General features: G+C 45.6%; 1 protein-coding gene across 2 annotated transcripts in view; it reads right to left on the minus strand.

Moving 5' to 3' along the window:
• Window positions 1–16,217, minus strand: part of LOC111871414 (nocturnin) — a 38,215-nt gene extending 21,998 nt beyond the window's left edge. For both annotated transcript variants that reach the window (XM_023864509.2, XM_023864507.2), the window contains exon 1: window positions 15,711–16,217. The gene's annotated coding sequence lies outside the window, so the exon portion shown is untranslated. The remainder of the gene's footprint in view (window positions 1–15,710) is intronic.
• Window positions 16,218–17,106: the final 889 nt, after the last annotated feature.

Consider the following 17,106-nt stretch of genomic DNA (forward strand, 5'->3'; position numbering starts at 1 on the left):
CCAGCTCCAAAATGAATTAAGTCATGATAAAACTGACTGCAGCGACCTTGAAGGGGATTCTAAAATACACGACAACATCGAGGGGACTCAGCTGGCGTCTTTATGCTTCTCGTCTTCTTATGTCTCATTCTTCCTTGTCATCTCCTCCACTTGCTAGTTCTTCTTCGTATCTTCCCACTTCTTCTCCGCTTCCTGCGGCGTCACATTTACACTCTTCTCCCTCATTTCTTCCTCCATCCCCACCACTCGTCTTCTACCCTGAAGATGGAGGCAACATGTGTTGCCGAAACATCAGTACCCTCCTACCAGACTAATGCCACACAGGTCTGCAGGTTATTGCTTACACACCAAACGCCTGGTTAAAGCAACCCGCAGAAGCGACGTCACAATCCAGGAGACAAGGTCTGTCATCAGATCATCAGATCATCAGATGTAACTTCGTAGTAACGCTACCCGATATACATTCCATCCGCAAGGAGCCCAGATTTCACAATCATCAAAAATGGTCAAGTATCGCGGTTTGAGAACCACAATCGTACACGTACTTTCCTTATCAAATTAGGAAAAAAAAAATTTCTAATCGCATTTAGGACAGAAAAAAATCCGACGTTCCGGAAATGGGTATCCTGGCCGATAGCGGCCATGTTGGTCAACAGCATGACATAACAGGCCGGACATATAATGAGCAAGGTGGCAGGGGTGGCCACAGACAGCAAACAGAAGCAGTGACATGTGCCGGGGAAGGGGCACGCGTGACGAAAATAGCGGGTTCTAGAGCGGATGATTGGATTTACTGGCACTTCGGGTACAAGTTTTCTTAATCACGCTTAATTAAAACGCTATCGGTATTCTACACACGTTCAGTTCACCGCTGCGCGCACATACTACTCTTTTCCGCCTTCACTAGTCGTCTCCTGGCAACGGATCTCAACACAGACACTATGACTTCAAATCACTATGACGGCTTCTTGTCTTCAATCACTACATACTCCTCTGTTCTAACCTGTACTCAACTAATCTTCACAATTCACTAAGAACATGCTCCATTCTCGTCCTGTTTTTTTCGTATTGCTAGTGGGGTGGGACTAAGTCCCTTGTACTGCGCCCACTTCTGGCCTGTTGTACCAGTCCCAGATGATAGGTGAGGGTGATTGTGGAGCAATTCGTGGAATGAAGATTGGCAGGAGAAATCGAAGTACTCGGAGTAAACCTGCCCCAGCGCCATTTTGTCCACCACAAATCTCACTTGACCAGACCCCGGGATCGAACCCGGGCCGCCGCAGTGGGAAGCCAGCGACTAACCGCTTGAGCTATGGCGCAGCCTCTTTCTCGTCCTGGTACTCTCAACTGAACTGAACTAATAATCAAAGCTACAACAGATCCCGTTATATAGGCTCCGCACGGGCCACACAGAAAACACAATTCACGTGATTGCTAACCAGCCCGTCCATTGGCGCTCTGGCTGCTGCCTAGCAACGAGCTGTAACATTCGTCCTATTGTTGAGTGCGCGTATCACGTGGTGTTTATCGAGCCATTGCTTAGCAATGCTTCGAGGAAATCCGTTACAGTATTCTTTAATCGGAACAGATATGCCAACCTTATAAATTAACATATATATATATATATATATACACGTANTTTCGCCCAGTAACCATGACACGGTTCACTGGGTAGTTCGGCGAGAACAGTTTGCATTAAAACGACAGACTCCGAAACGTCGGTTAACACCACATATACACGGTGCCAAATCCATACAGACTCAGGAGAAGAAGAAATGTTGATGGACCTTTAAAAAGGCCTAAAGGCCTAATCCCTACAGCCCTTTGTTGGGCCTTGGCGGCTTTTTCAGTTTCTTCATAATTTTACACAGTCGGTAGGAATCTTTGGACGGGGGATCAGCTCGTAGCAAAGCTTCTACCTGCACACAGGACAGGACAGCACAGCACAGAATAAACTCACACAGACATCTATGCGTCAAGTGGGATTCGAACCCATGATCCCAGCGTTCGAACGAGCGGAGACAGTTCATGCCTTCGACCGCGCGGCCACCGTGACCAGCAGATGTTACAAGTCCGAAGACAGTTTTGCAGTAACGTAACTTTTTGCATATCCTGGTTTTCTTTACGAACCTGACCCTGTGATTGCCAGCATTTTGCACCTTGATCTTAGCCGAACAAGCAACTTCAAAGTAAAGTGGGCCACGGTCAGAAGTGAAAACCTTTAATCCGGTGAGCTGGCTCCTAACCACGGCGCACACTGACCTCGAGGGGCGCGCAGTAACACGGATGTAGGAGCGTTACGTAACAACGCAACTGCTTCGTGTCGGAGTCAATGTCAGACGCTCGGAGACAAGTGACTCGAGAGGAACTAAACATCGGCTGTGACTCATTTGACCCAGCGGTTCCCAGGCCAGAGTGTTCCGCCACTGACTTCGAGCAATGGCGCTCTTTGCGCAGTGTCACAGGAAAAATCGAATTAATCGATTGAACCATCTTAATTCTGGATATTTCTCGCGATCTCTTATACAAATGTTTTCTTTTTATTGCTAGTGGGGTGGGAGTAAGTCCCTTGTACTGCGCCCACTTCTGGCCTATTGTACCAGCCCCAGATGATAGGTGAGGGTGATTGTGGAGTAATTGGTGGAATGAAGATTGGCAGGGGAAACCGAAGTACTCGGAGAAAACCTGCCCAGCGCCACTTTGTCCACCACAAAGCCCACTTGACCAGAGCCCTGGATCGAACCCGGGCCGCCGCGGTGGGATGCCAGCGACTAACCGCTTGAGCTATGGCGCGGTCTTATACAAATGTTAGTCTTATTCATATTCTGCCTCTCATATGACTCGTTTATTATTATTATTATTATTATTATTATTATTATTATGCCACATAATGGCATAACCATTTGGAATGTACCTATTTCATTTGTCTCGCCTGTTAAAGCTAACTTTAATTTTTCTTGGAATTATTATTAATTTATTGCAACCATCTGCTCACACTTATTCCTAGCTCGCGGGTATTTCCACCCTGAAGATGGAGGCACACGTTCCTCCGAAAACGTCTGCTCACAAAAGATCTACATGGTGCCCAGAAGACGGCATTCTTCACAAAGGATTTTCGTTTTAGAGAGGCTACCCTGGGCAAATTGCCGATTTTCCTGTTACCTCCATGGGTTCGAGTCCAAGTCAAGTTATTTCCTCATTACTTCCTGTGCAGGAAAGGTACTCTGGGATTTGTGGTCAGTCCACAAGCACGCAGTCACAGATTACGACGTGGATATCTCTGTATAGTCTCGTTTGCTTGTGTCCTTGGATCGACAGGTCTTGTTAGGCACAGGACATTGCAACACCTGATGGAGTAACCAACCAGTTTCTTGATTTGCAGGCGTCGCTACGGATGCTGAAATAAGCAGCACCGACGGTTCGTAAAACAGGTGCCAGTTTTTACACGTCCCTTCTTACATGAACCTCAAATGAGATAGCGTGGATTTCCTCAGACCCGGATGAACGCAAGATAACTTACACAACAAACACTGATCAGACAGACTGAAGCTACTGTAACACTCTGAACTTAGNTATATTCGGAAAGTGTTCCGTTCGAACCTCGGCCATGACACAGTTAATTCTGACTCAAGTTTTTCGTGGTTTTCCGCAATTCCTCCGCGTAAATTCCGGGATAGCAACTCCAGTAAACCATCCAGCCGTTTGACGCCATATAATCTGGTTATTCAGAGCGTCGTTAAACAGTCCACAAGCGAACTGTATCGACCGAGCGACTGCCGCTTGTCGGGGAAGTTAGTGCCAACTTCAGCGGATAGAGGATGTCGCGTGGTCAGCGCAACGAATCCCCACGGCCGTTAATTTCGGTTTTCTAGACCGGAGCCGCTATTTCCTTGAATTAGCTCCTCAATTATCATCACGAGGCTGAGTGGACCCCGTTCCAGACCCACTACTTCTCAGAAAATCTGGTCGCGCCGGGAATTGAACACTGACCTCTGGATCTGTAGCCAGGAACGCTGACCACATGACCAGACACGGTCAAACAGTCCACAAACGAAAGAATTTCTCCTGAACCCGATGCCCCCTGACTCCAATCGCGCTGCTCCACCTACGTCACACGTTCAGTGGTTTAGGGGACATACGGGCAATGTGATCCACAACTTCATTATGAATATAAAATTATTTACATTGCTTTGGAAGGTGACACCCTCTATCTATCTATCTTTAATATTATGCTGGTGTTTTGTCGCCAAAGTCGCAAGCAGTGAGAAGGAATGGCTAGCTAACGCCAAATTACAGTGTTGCAAAAATTGCAACAGCTTCATAATCACACGTCACTTTAAACAGAGTGACTTGACAGTTGTTTTTCTAAAATATATTCTTTTTTTATTATTATTTCTTGCAATTTACAATCTACTCTACAAGGGAGCAATAAGTAAATATGTTGTAAGAAATCACTTGTGCGGAGTGATCATCCAGTGATGATTCTCCTATGTAATATACTATTCATTATGTTGTGAAATATATTCTATGGGTGTGAAACTTGGTCTCTGACATTAAGGGAGGAACACAGACTGAGGGTGTTTGAGAACAGGGTGTTGAGGAGAATATTTGGACCGAAGAGAGATGAAGTGACAGGAGGTTGGAGAAAACTGCATAATGAGGAGCTTCATAACTTGTACTCTTCTCCAAGTATAATTAGCTTAACCAAATTAAGGAGGATGAGATGGGCAAGGTATGTAGCACGCATTTGGCGTTAAGAAATACATATAGGGCTTTGGTGGGAAAGCCAGGAAGAAAGAGACCACAAAGAAGACCTAGACGTAGGTGAAGGGTAATACTAAAATGGATCTTAGGGAAATAGGATGGTGTGGTGTGGACTAATTATATCTGGCTCAGGATAGGGACGAGTGGTGGGCTTTTGTGAACACGGTAATGAACCTTCGGGGTCCATAAATTTCAGGAAATTCTTCAGTAGCTGAAGGACTCGGCTCCATGGAGTCTGTCCACAGTTTTTCTACCTTGACGGATTAGGCTCTTAGATCTGTCGGTAGGACTCCCTGGACGGGTGATCAGCTAGTCTAAAAGTCGCTACGTACACAGGATAACAGAAACACAGAACAAACGGAGATATTGACGCCTGCAGTGGGATTCGAAACCACGATCCCAGTGTTCGAAGAGGCGAAAGCACTTGATGCCTCAGACCACGCGTCTACTATGATCGGCTTAGTACACAATTATCATCTCAGGAGGAATGAATTTATAACTTCCCTTGAGGTCGTCGTTTACGCCCATCTCTCGAGATCCTAGCCAGATACAAATGTACGACGCAGTACACAAGACGATTTCATTGTTCGCCCTTAATTGACATTTCGTAACACGTAATTTGCAGTTACGAAATTCCCCGCCAGAAAGCGTCCTTGTTCTACTTGAGACTGGGATGTGACCTCGCCCTTGGTACAGCCTCCCTGATGCTTCTGCCCTCTGCTTCCTATTGCCGCTATTGACGGCTCAGCAAAACAAGTGAAAGCGCTGCAACACGTTCGTGAACTAGCACCAACCTGTCTCTCCTAAGGAGTTCTGACGGGGAGGATTGACACTGAGGTGTTATGGACTCAGACACCGTGTAGTCCAGTAGTTAGGTATCAGCTGTCTGCATCTTAAGGGCACACTCCAACACTGAAGATGGAAGCAATGTGTTCTGCCGAGTATCTCGTGTAGAGGTTAAGAATTCGTGGAGGTATGCCTGCAATGCCGCACGTCTTCATGTGGTGTTGCTTAATCCAATGGTATGCTAATTATAGTACCCATAACTTCTCTATGAAATTAATCTAAATATATCCAAGTAAGTGGCCAAAGTATTGCAGGAATATCTACAGATTTATCGGTACGACATCTGTTGTCAAATAATGGAACTACTTCAACCTTAAAACCGGTCACGTTTTGCAGCCGTCGAAGCCGATAAGAATAGATCTCGTCAGAGTATGGAAATGGGTTAATGATCTGCAGAAACAAATTTCTCATACTAGCGTTTGGTTCCTTAACATGGGTACGCTTATATTTCTGAAGATACCGCTTATGCAGTTTTATTTTGAGAGACGGTCCCAATGAATTACTAAAATGTAATCAAATTCGCTGCAGCCGTTCTCGAGTAAATCGCCTTTTTGCGGGGGGGGAGACTGCTTGAAGGGCTTCAATTTTTGGAGCTGGAAAGTTCATATTCATTGGGCACCGACCTATGATGGATACATTCTTCAATATAGAACATGAATAAGATTCGCCCAACCTTTCAGGCACTAGCGAGGCGCAGATCCGTACAATACATAGACAGGCAGACATGCGGAACTCTTTCATACTCAAGTTGGGGGGGGGGGGGTACAAATCCGTAAAAATGTGGAGTTCGCGTGTGCCCACGACCACAACGCTCTCTTACACCACGCACAAGGCAAGAAAAGCGGTCACGATTACAAAACTGATCAATAACGATCAGGCGGAAGGCCAACTTTTTTCCTTACGTGTCACAATCAAGTACAAACCCTTGGGTTGCAACTACACGTGACAGGTGGCGCTAAGTCTGGGGGCACCGCCTGCTCAATATTTGCTCGACAATGGGTCCTACACGCTGTTCAAAACTGTATTTTTACCTCCACTTTATTTATACCTGGGCTGCATTTGTAATTCCATCTTTTTGCATGCCTACAATTTTTGGTAGAAAAAGAAATATAAAGCAAAGGCACCACTAGCAAGACATAGACGTAGATGGGAGAATAATATTAAAAGAGTTAGGTGTGGACTGGATTCAAGTGGCTCAGGGTAGGGACCACTTTACCGCCATCTTTGAGCCGATTGACTAGAAAATTTGGGATCCTCGACGTCTCACAACCCTATGGGCCTTCACGGCCTGGTGCTGGGATAGCTTTACTTTTTGACTTTACAGGGTAGGACCAGTAAAGGCGGTAATGAACATGCGGGTTGCAGACAATGTTGGGACATTCCTGAGCGAGTATCGACTTCGAGGGAAGTACTCACCTTCACGGTGTTAGTTAGTTCGTTCTTACAAGTCAGTTCAGAAAAAGAATAACAAGTTCTGGGAAGAACTAATCGACTACGTTCCTTGGATACGACACGGATCGCATAGAAAACGACACATCCAACAAATTAGTTGTTGCGGCTGGAACAACTTTACCGAGCCGTTGCCTAGCAACGACAGGATACACAGACCCACTGACTCTGCTTTGATACGACACGAACCACACAGAAAAATGACTCCTCAAATAATTCTTATATTGTTGTGTGTATTCGTTGTCGCGGGGACGTTTTTGCCGAGCCAATGCGTACTAAAGATAGAGGAACACACATACAGAAACACAGACGCCGTGTAGTCGGGACCCTAAGAATACAGTCGAAATCTTCCTCTGAAACGTCGGTTGACAGCGTTATAGGGGGCCAGGATAGCTCAATCGGTATAGCGACTGGCTACGGGTTGGACGACCAAGGGGTTGGAGTTCGAGTCCCGGTAGGATCAAGAATTTACTCTCCTCCACATCGTCCATACCGGTTTTGGGGCTTATCCAGACTCCTAGACAATGGGTACCGAGGGTAAAGCGGCCAGAGCGTGAAGCTGACCATCAACTAGTGCCGAGGTGACTAATATGTGGGTCTATACATCCTCTCCCCCAAACGCCTTCATGGCGTAGTGCTTAACTAAGCACAGGGGCAACTTTTACACAGCGCTATATCCCAGAATTCCTGGAAATTCTCTGTAGCAGAATTTTGTCCGTTTACTTGCCGCTCTGTCTGTCTGCTGGTGACAAAAGCAACAAAACACAAATAGTTGAAGAGGGGAATCTCTGGCGCAAGGCACAATGCGTCGCCAAATGAACAGCTGACAGTGGCGCAGTTTGCCAGGTTTTATTATAGCATCCCCATTGTGTTTCGTGCCAGATGGGCTGGGAGCCCACGGTGGGCATTGCGACATGCGGGGTCCGCAGGGAGGAACCAGGAACAGACTGAATTCGGGCAATGCTTGCTACCGTTCAGTCCAGAAGCTGTGAATTCGGGCAATGCTTGCTACCGTTAAGCCCAGAAGCTGTGAATTCGGACAATGCTTGCTACCGTTCAGTCCAGAACCTTTTGTCTTCTCGTCTGCTGTCCAAAAACATAAAAATTAGAATATACAAAACTATAATTTTGCCTGTGGTTCCGTATGGGTCTCTGACATAAGGGAGGAACAAAGTCAGGGTTTTTGAGAACAGGGTGTTGAGATATTTGGACCGAAGAGGGATGAAGTGACAGGAGGTTGGAGAAAACTGCATAATGAAGAGCTTCATAACTTGTACTCTTCTCCAAATATAATTAGAATGATCAAATCAAGGAGGATGAGATGGGTAGGGCATGCAGAATGCATGAGGATAGACGAAGAATGCACTGGATTGTTGGTGGGGAAGCCAGGAAGAAAGAGCCACTAGAAAGATAATATTAAGATGGATCTTAGGGAAATAGGTTTGGGGCGGTGAGGATTGGATTAAATTGGATTAAATAAATACAACTGCACATGGTAATGAACCTTTGGATTCCATAAAATGTTGGGAAATTCTTGAGTAGCTGAGCGACTGGCGGCTTGTCAAGAAATACTCAGCTCCATAGAGTTAATTAGTTAGCTAGACAGCAGTCTAAGGGCAGGGGCACACCAAGGAAACCGGTAACCGCAATTTCCAGAATTGTTAACAGCCTGAGTTGAACACGTGTTACTGAAGGTGTGCTCTTGCCCCAAGAGTCCACACGGTGTCAGACCTCCCACCGATCTTCCCACAGCCGTGTCCCGTTTCCCAACGCAAGAAGCAGGCACATCACAACAAATTTACATCTCAAAATTCTGTATAGTGTTACTACGGAGCATGGTGGAACAGTAGCTCAGTCAGGCGGGGGAAAGCGATTTATTTCCCTCTTCACAGCGTCCAGATCGGTTGTGTGTGTCAGGTTTCCATTATTTTTGACCGATTTTAATCAAAAGCTGATCGAGAAATATTAATAAAATTATCCATATGAAAGGTAAAGTGCCGGCCACGGTAGCCGAGCGGCCTAAGGCATGTACTGTCTTCGCTCGCTTGGAAACCGGGATCGTGGGTTCGAATCCCACTTAGGGCATGGATGTTTAGCTTGTGTGCGTTTTTCTGTGTTTGTGTACAGATAGAGACCTTGCGACGAGCTGATCACCCGCCCAGGGAGTCCTACTGAATGTGTAAGATCTAGAAAAACCGAAGTGAACGGAGAAGTTCATGGAGGTAGGCCTAGGCCCCTTGGGGATGTAGTGTCAAGGAAATAAAAAAAGGTAAAGTTGTCCCTGTGCTTAACTAATTAATCACTACGCCATGAAGGCGTATGGGGGAGTGGATGTATAGGTCCACATTTTCTTGACCTCTGCACTAGTTGGAGGTGAGTAGTCAGTTTCACGCCCCGGTCGTTTTACTCCCGGTAACCACTGGATAGGAGGTTGGGTGGATCCCAGAGTCGGTCTGGACGATTTGGAAAACAGAAAATTCTTGACCCTACCGGGACTCGAACTCCGACCCCTCGGTCATCCAGCCCGAAAGTTATCCCAGTATCAAATTTAATGACAGTCCTGCGCAGAATTTGTGGTCGTCATAAGTTCCGGGATACAACGCACAGTGTGCTTGTAGCCAGCTTCATGCTGGTTTCTTGCGTCGGCCTCGTCCTAAGTCGGTTGACTTTCAGCGGGTTGCGCACAGAACTGTTACTGGACATCACATGAACGGTTCTTGCGTTCTTACTATGGATAGACGGGGGAACATTTTTGGAAAATTTCCTTGCGAATGCTCGTACTGGTTCGAACCCCTGTGGTGACGCTACGATGAAGCAACCCATGCCGTAACTACCGCTCAGGTTTCCTCTTTTCCAACGTGTCAAGAGTAGCCTGCCCCCTGTCAGCTGTCCACGTGAGGCAACACTGTACCTACATCACCCTCTGAGCCCGTCCGGCTTAATCCACTGAAGCATAAACAGACAGCAGGGGCTATCTGCAGTTTAGCTGCGATTGTCGGCACAACTGCCACGTCCCATTAACGCACATCCAACATAAAACTAATTAACACCATGTAGCTGAGTTCTTCTTGAAAAGCTAACAGTTGCCCAGCCACTCAAGAAATTCCTGAGCCAGATGAATCCAGTCCACACACCCCACACTGTATCTATTTCTTTACGATGCATTTGAACGTTTCCCCTCCATCTACGCCTGGGTCTTTTCAATCGGCTCTTTCCTTCAGCTTTCCCTGCTAAAGCTATGGATGTACTGATTTATAACGCCGTGCAGTTCGGAGACCATCCAAAGTTTCGGAGGAACATATCGACTACATCTTCAGGGTTGAAGAGCCACACATGAAAAAGTAGAAGCAGACGGAAAACTGAGCAACCTGTTGCGCGTTTCTGTTCTTATCTTGTTTGGCTTACTCTTTGCACCCTGAAGACTGAAGCGGTATTTCCCTCCGAAATGTCGAGTCCTCATCGAAGTACAAAGTGTTACAAGGGCCGTCCCTGCTTTGCGACATGGGCGCCTGAAATCATCTCGACTGATCTGGTCACTGCAAAAGCATCTGGAGAGAGGTTATGCCCTTACCATAAGAGGCAAAGCGTGACGTATCGAGTCTAAAAATAGCTTTCCGGAACTCGCACGAGACGACCACCCGACAATTCGCTGATATGACGTGACCTTTGACTCGAAGACTGCCGATCCGAGGGGCCCCATGCACAGCGCTGGACCAGCCCGCATAAGTATCCACTCATAACCCCGTAGTCCAGTCCGTACAGTCCAGATGAGGTCACTGTACTTTTCAATTTACCTAATCCTTCCAGCCGCACTATGGCCCTGGGGTCGACTCAGCCTCTAACAGAAATAAATACCAGGAATCTTCATGGGGGTAGAGGGCGGCCGGCGCGTAAGGCTGACCTCACCTCCATCTGTGAGCCGATTGTCTAGAAAATGTGGGAGCCTCGAAGTCTCACAACCATATGGGCCTCCACGGCCTGTTACAGGGATAGCTTTACTTAACCTCACCTCCATCTGTGAGCCGATTGTCTAGAAAATGTGGGAGCCTCGAAGTCTCACAACCCTATGGGCCTCCACGGCCTGTTACATGGATAGCTTTACCTTTTTTACCTCGTTGCATAGCCCCAGAATGCACAGAACAGAAAACATCTCTTCCATTATTGCGTCGTCTCTTGTTGCTGGGGAAACAAGTGTGTCCACAGAACTGTTTCCTAGCGATGGCCGTTGTACTGTCGCCTGTCCACATCGCTGTTATTTGGCAATGGGGCTACAAGTCACAGTACATGTATCCGTGGTGTGTGGAGAGATGTGGTGATACTTGGAGTCACAGGCGCAGTTGCTGTTAGCTCCGTTTGCAACGGTATCCAAACTGTGTTTTAGCGATTTAGGGCACAGGCGTTTTTATTGTGGCGTGTAGAATGCTCGGTTATATCTGCGGTCTCCGTTTCTTGTGGCGTGAGGTTCCGTGAGTGTAATTGGCTGTGATGTGAGGTGAGTGAAGTACAGAGTATGGCCTTGCACTAGTTTCCAAATCACAGGCTTGACTACGCTCCATTTGGCTCGAAAATGCGTTTACAGCAATCAGTAGAAGATCATTATTAACGTGAAGAAACAGGTTTGTTCGTTTCCTTCATCAACGTACAGTAAAATCTCTTCTGTAAAAAGTAAACGCAAAGTTGTCCCTGTGCTTAAGTAAGCACCGCGTCATCAAGTTGTGTGGAGAAGTATCAGATTTTTGGCACTAAACGGAGCTTGACACTCCGACCGCTTTGCCCCATGGGATATAGGAGGCTCGATACCCTCTAGAGTCGGTTTGAAGAAAAGAAAAACAACTTTGCGTCCAGTGGAAATCGTTCAGCTTATGGTTTGATGGAAAATTGTTAATTTTACTGCACTGCCCAAATATCATTTTGCTTGTGTGTCAAAATTCTACATTCTCTTCAGGATATCTTCACGTGCTACTGTCACTCGCGTTGGTAATCTGAAATTGTATATGTGACGTCATTAACATGATTAATTCATTCATGGTTCCATTAGTCAAACTAATCCATTCAGCCAGAAATCTTACTTATGTTTTTAGAACCTGGCCTCTGACTTGCGCGTGAAGTGGCGAGGCAGTGGTTGTAGCTGCATTGTGGGAGGGAAGGCGGTGCACTGTAAGTCCCTGTTATACACCATAGACACGCTACATTCCTTATCTCAGTCAGTGGTGAAGGTAAAAGGTAAAGGTATCCCTGTAACAAGCCCTGGAGGCCCGTAGGGTTGTGAGACGTCGAGGCTCCCACATTTTCTAGACAATCGGCTCACAGATGGCGGTGAGGCTGTCAGCCTTACGCGCCGGCCGCCCTTTAGCCCCAGGAAGATTCCTGGTACTCATTTCTGTTAGAGGCTAAGTCGACCCCAGGGCCATAGTGCGGCTGGAAGGATTAGGTCAACTGAAAAAATCCACCTCATCGGGACTGGAATCCGCGACCTTCCGGCATGTAGCACAGTGCCCCATCTCAGTCACTGGACTTAGCCAAATTCACATCGCATTCTGAGAACGGCAGGTCTCGAAACACGGACAGTGGTTAAAGACACATATAATCGTTTTCTTCGTGGGGAGGGGCATCTTCCTGTCTGCGTCTGCATATAAAGGGATGTGTAACGTTTCGGAGACTTGTCTCTGTCTTTCGTCAAGAATTTATGAAGAATAAACACTCATTGGAGCCCGTCCATATCACCAAGCATTGCTTGGCAAGCAATGAAGTGTGTTTCACGCATGGGAACCACCGTGTTGTCCAAGTGGACTGTGAACAATAAACCAAACAATACGGTGTCACCATGTTCCTACACAGATCAACATCGCCTTGTGCTTTCATGACGCAACAGCACAGCGGGAATCAAGGTTACACCCAGCATCAAATTTGCCGCATTTCAGAAAAGTCAGGACACTGATATAACAGCTAGCTAGCGTAACGCCCGTTGAAAATTCAACGTGAAGTCTCGTCACGTGTTATACTCTTAACTTCCACCGCAGTTATGAATAAGGTCCTCGAAGGGACCCGTAACAATTGACCCGAACCCGAACCAGCAGCCTGAGGATGGCAACTGCGATGCTGGGCGAAGCGCAGGAAATTCTTGCGACATTCTACGCGGGGAACCCCCGAAAGCTTTCATGACGCAACAACACAGTGGGAATCAAGGGTACACACAGCATCAAATATGCCGCCCGTTGAAAATTCAACGGGAAGTTGTCACGTGTTATAACATGACGTCAGTAAGATTTGCTGAGATACAAACTACACTGTGTGGCAGAGCAAGCTTGTTGCAACAGTAGCGCGTGAGGAAACGAATCCACACACAACAAGACTGAACAAGTCCCATTTCAGCAACAACCCTTACCGTACACATAAATTATTTCTCCAAATTTGCCATCTACACTCATCACATTTCCTTTATAAGTTGTAGCAAATGTAAATTTAAATACGCATGACTGGAGAAAACTACGTAATGTGGAGCTTCACTGTTTGCCTAATAATATTACATTGATCACGAAGATTAGAGGACATGTAGCAGATATGGCAGAGGGGTATGTACAGAGTAATTTTAGTAGGAAATAAACCACTAGGAATACCTATGAGTAGATTTGAGGATAATATTAAAATGGCTCTTTGAGAAATAGGATGGGAGTGTGAACTCAATTCATCTGCCTCGGGATAGGGAATGGTGGTGATGAACCTATGGGTTCTGTAAAATATGGCGAATCTTTTGATTAGATGAGCAACTTCTAGCTTCTAAAGAAAGACTCAGCTGCGTGCAGTTAAAGTGTATATGGCCAACCAGAGAAATAATTTTAATGATCCAGGCCAATGGGCATGACTGCAGATAAGACACACAGAAATTGTTCAAAGATCGCCAAACGGGCCTTACAAATGCTGACATTTTTAAAATTATTTTATGAATAAGAAAGGTGACAGCAATTTTTTTGGGGGGGGGTGCTTAGAAGAGAAAGAAACATAATTTTAATTACTTTTTTTGGGGGATAATTTAAGCATCAAGTTGGATCGAGAGGTAACGCATCTAACTTGTACTCGGTTCGAATCTCTTCTGAGACACCTACCATCTTAATGAATTTTCCTGTTTTTGTTCGGTCCATCCAGTAAAATACTGTGACAATACCTGAACAGATGACGACCACTTCCTTCAGGATCCTCACAGTTTCATTAATCTCTTCCAATTCGGCGACTGTGAGCCCAGCACACTGACAGCGTTATTTTCTTTTTAATTTACGTCACTTATCAATATCTGCATTATGTACAGTCTTAAGCAGGATGGCTGACGAAATGGAGAACAGTTGCAAGGAAATGGTTGTTGCCTAATTCAGGTAATATCTTGGCACTTGCATGGAGGTGCTGAGGAAAACCTCGACAACCCTCAAGGTACCCGATATCCCGACCGAGATTCGAACCCAGCGACAGCGTCGTTAAATAAAAACATTAAATAAATAAATATCAATGTTTACGGCGTCAAGTTGCAGCGAAATTATATTCTTATTGTGACAGCATCATGGCTGGGAATATGCTATCACTTCTGGAGTAAGCTGGCATAGACAGGTAGTCGATATTAGAGAGATACAAACAAACTCCGTGGTTTTACTCCGCAAGCGAACTATACCGGCCGAGCGACAGCCGCTTGTCGGCGTAGTTAGTGCCAAAGTTAGCGGATAGAGGGTGTCGCGTGGTCAGCGCAACGAAACCCCACGGCCGTTAATTTCGTAGAGAGATACAGGATTTATTAAAAGCAGTATTCTGTTTTTTTTGGGGGGGGGAGGGGGGGCAAATCCGTTTTACACAGAATTTGTATATTTCGATTTGAGTGCTCAAAAATTATGGTTTGTGTTTGACCGATAAGAACCAAATTTGAATTAGCAGGCCAATGTTATTTGTACTTCTGCAAGCGCTCATCTGCATCTTTTCTGCAAAACTGAAAACAAAATGCGCTGCACAGACGGACAGACAGACAGTCGGGGTTTCTTGTATACAAGCGCTCGCAAAGAGACGGAATTCGTCTTTCTGTATGTGCTTCAACAAATGCTGTCTCCTTTCCCAACGTGACTACCTTATTTGGGCTTTACGAGTCTAATCAACAGTTCATGTCTTGATGTTCTCTCCTCTTCCTGACCTTTAATTTTAATTTTTTTTAATTCGCTTAGTGCGGGGTTGAGTCCAGTTGGGTCCACTGGGCACGGCGGCCACTGATTGGCCTATTGTAGCCTGCCGTGGGTGATTATGATGATGGAGAATTTGATGGAATGAAGATTGACAGGGAAAACCGAAGTACTCGGAGAAAACCCGCCCCAGCGCCACTTTGTCCACCACAAATCCCACTTGACCAGACCCCGGGATCGAACCCGGGCCGCCGCGGTGGGAAGCCAGCGACTAACCGCTTGAGCTATTGCACGGCCTCCTCCTGACCTTACCCTACATGACACCGGAGAGACCTTACCAACTTCACTTCCCTTGACAACTCAAAAGCGTTTACCTTGGCCTACACGAAACATTAAACTCAAAAACATTATGTCAGCAAGTTTTGAACGTCTTATACACAGCACATGATAAAAAACTATCCTTGCACATAACAACGAACAAACTGAAAGAAAATGACTCACCATAATATCACGACGAGTTGCTTCGGGTCCAATGTGGCCAACCTTGCTCTCAATAAGGCGTAACCTTTTCTTTACAGGACTTCTCAGAAATAATAATTTGGTTTATCGGTTGGTACATCACATTGATTGTATGTTAATTGATACATGAATCAGCGAAAGACAGTATAATGAATATTTCATGATCTTCATTACAACACTAATCAATCTTCTTCTTTTTCAAGGTCTCTTGGAACTGTCTGAACGCTTACTCAGAAACTGGCTCCTTTTTTATACGAATTTATACCAAAATGACGTAACAATGTAACATTCACTTCTGGACTTGCTTTTATCTTGATGTTACAGTTGCTGATAAAAATAGAATGTCCTATAAACGGCACTGTTTTGCAGAATGTAAGTAGCACTGACGTGGTTATCACTCAGACTGGGAACAACGCTTCGATAATCGCAGTACAGAACAACTTTCCTCTTGCTCACACATGCACAGATGGCTGTCTCGGGCAGAACTCATCTCGACTCCCAATGGACAGAGGCATTCCGGATTTCGCCCCGTGACGTTTTGCTTGGCATGAGCCCACATCATGCTGATAATAATAATAATAATAATGAAAATACAGAGGCCACTACAGAACTAACGTGTGTGATATAAGTCTGTATAGGCAGTTAACCCGAAGATAGCAAATCAAAACCTGATTCAGGAGGAAATTAAGAGGAGATTGAACTCAGGCAATGTTTGCTACCATTCAGTCCAGAACCTTTTGTCTTCTCGTCTGCTGTCCAAAAACATAAAAATTAGAATATACAAAACTATAATTTTGCCTGTGGTTCTGTATGGGTGTGTAACTTGGTCTCTGACATTAAGGGAGGAACGTAGACTGAGGGTGTCTGAGAACAGGGTGTTTAGAATATTTGGACCGAAGAGAGATGAAGTGACAGGAGGTTGGAGAAAACTACATAATGAGGAGCTTCATAACTTGTGCTCTTCTCCAAGAATAATTAGAATGAACAAGTCAAGGAGGATGAAGTGGGCAGGGCATGTAGCACGAATCTGGGAGAAGAGGAATGCATACAGGATATTGGTGGGAAAGCCAGAAAGAAAGAGACCACAGAGAAGACCAAGGTGTAAGTGGGTGGACAATATTAAAATGGATCTTAGAAAGCTAGGATGGGGTGATATGGATTGGATTGATCTGGCTGAGGACAGGGACCGGTGGAGGGCTCTTGTGAGCACGGTAATGAACCTTTGGGTTCCATAAAATGCTAGGAAATTCTTGAGTAGCTGCAGATTTGGCGGCTCTTCAAGAAGGGCTGAACTCCAGCAATAGTTGATAATGTATTATTTGATATCCTTTAATTGATCTTATAATATTTAAGACTATAACATAATTGGAGTTAAAAT

Source organism: Cryptotermes secundus, unplaced genomic scaffold, assembly GCF_002891405.2.
Source record: "Cryptotermes secundus unplaced genomic scaffold, Csec_1.0 scaffold261, whole genome shotgun sequence".
NCBI lineage: Eukaryota > Metazoa > Arthropoda > Insecta > Blattodea > Kalotermitidae > Cryptotermes > Cryptotermes secundus.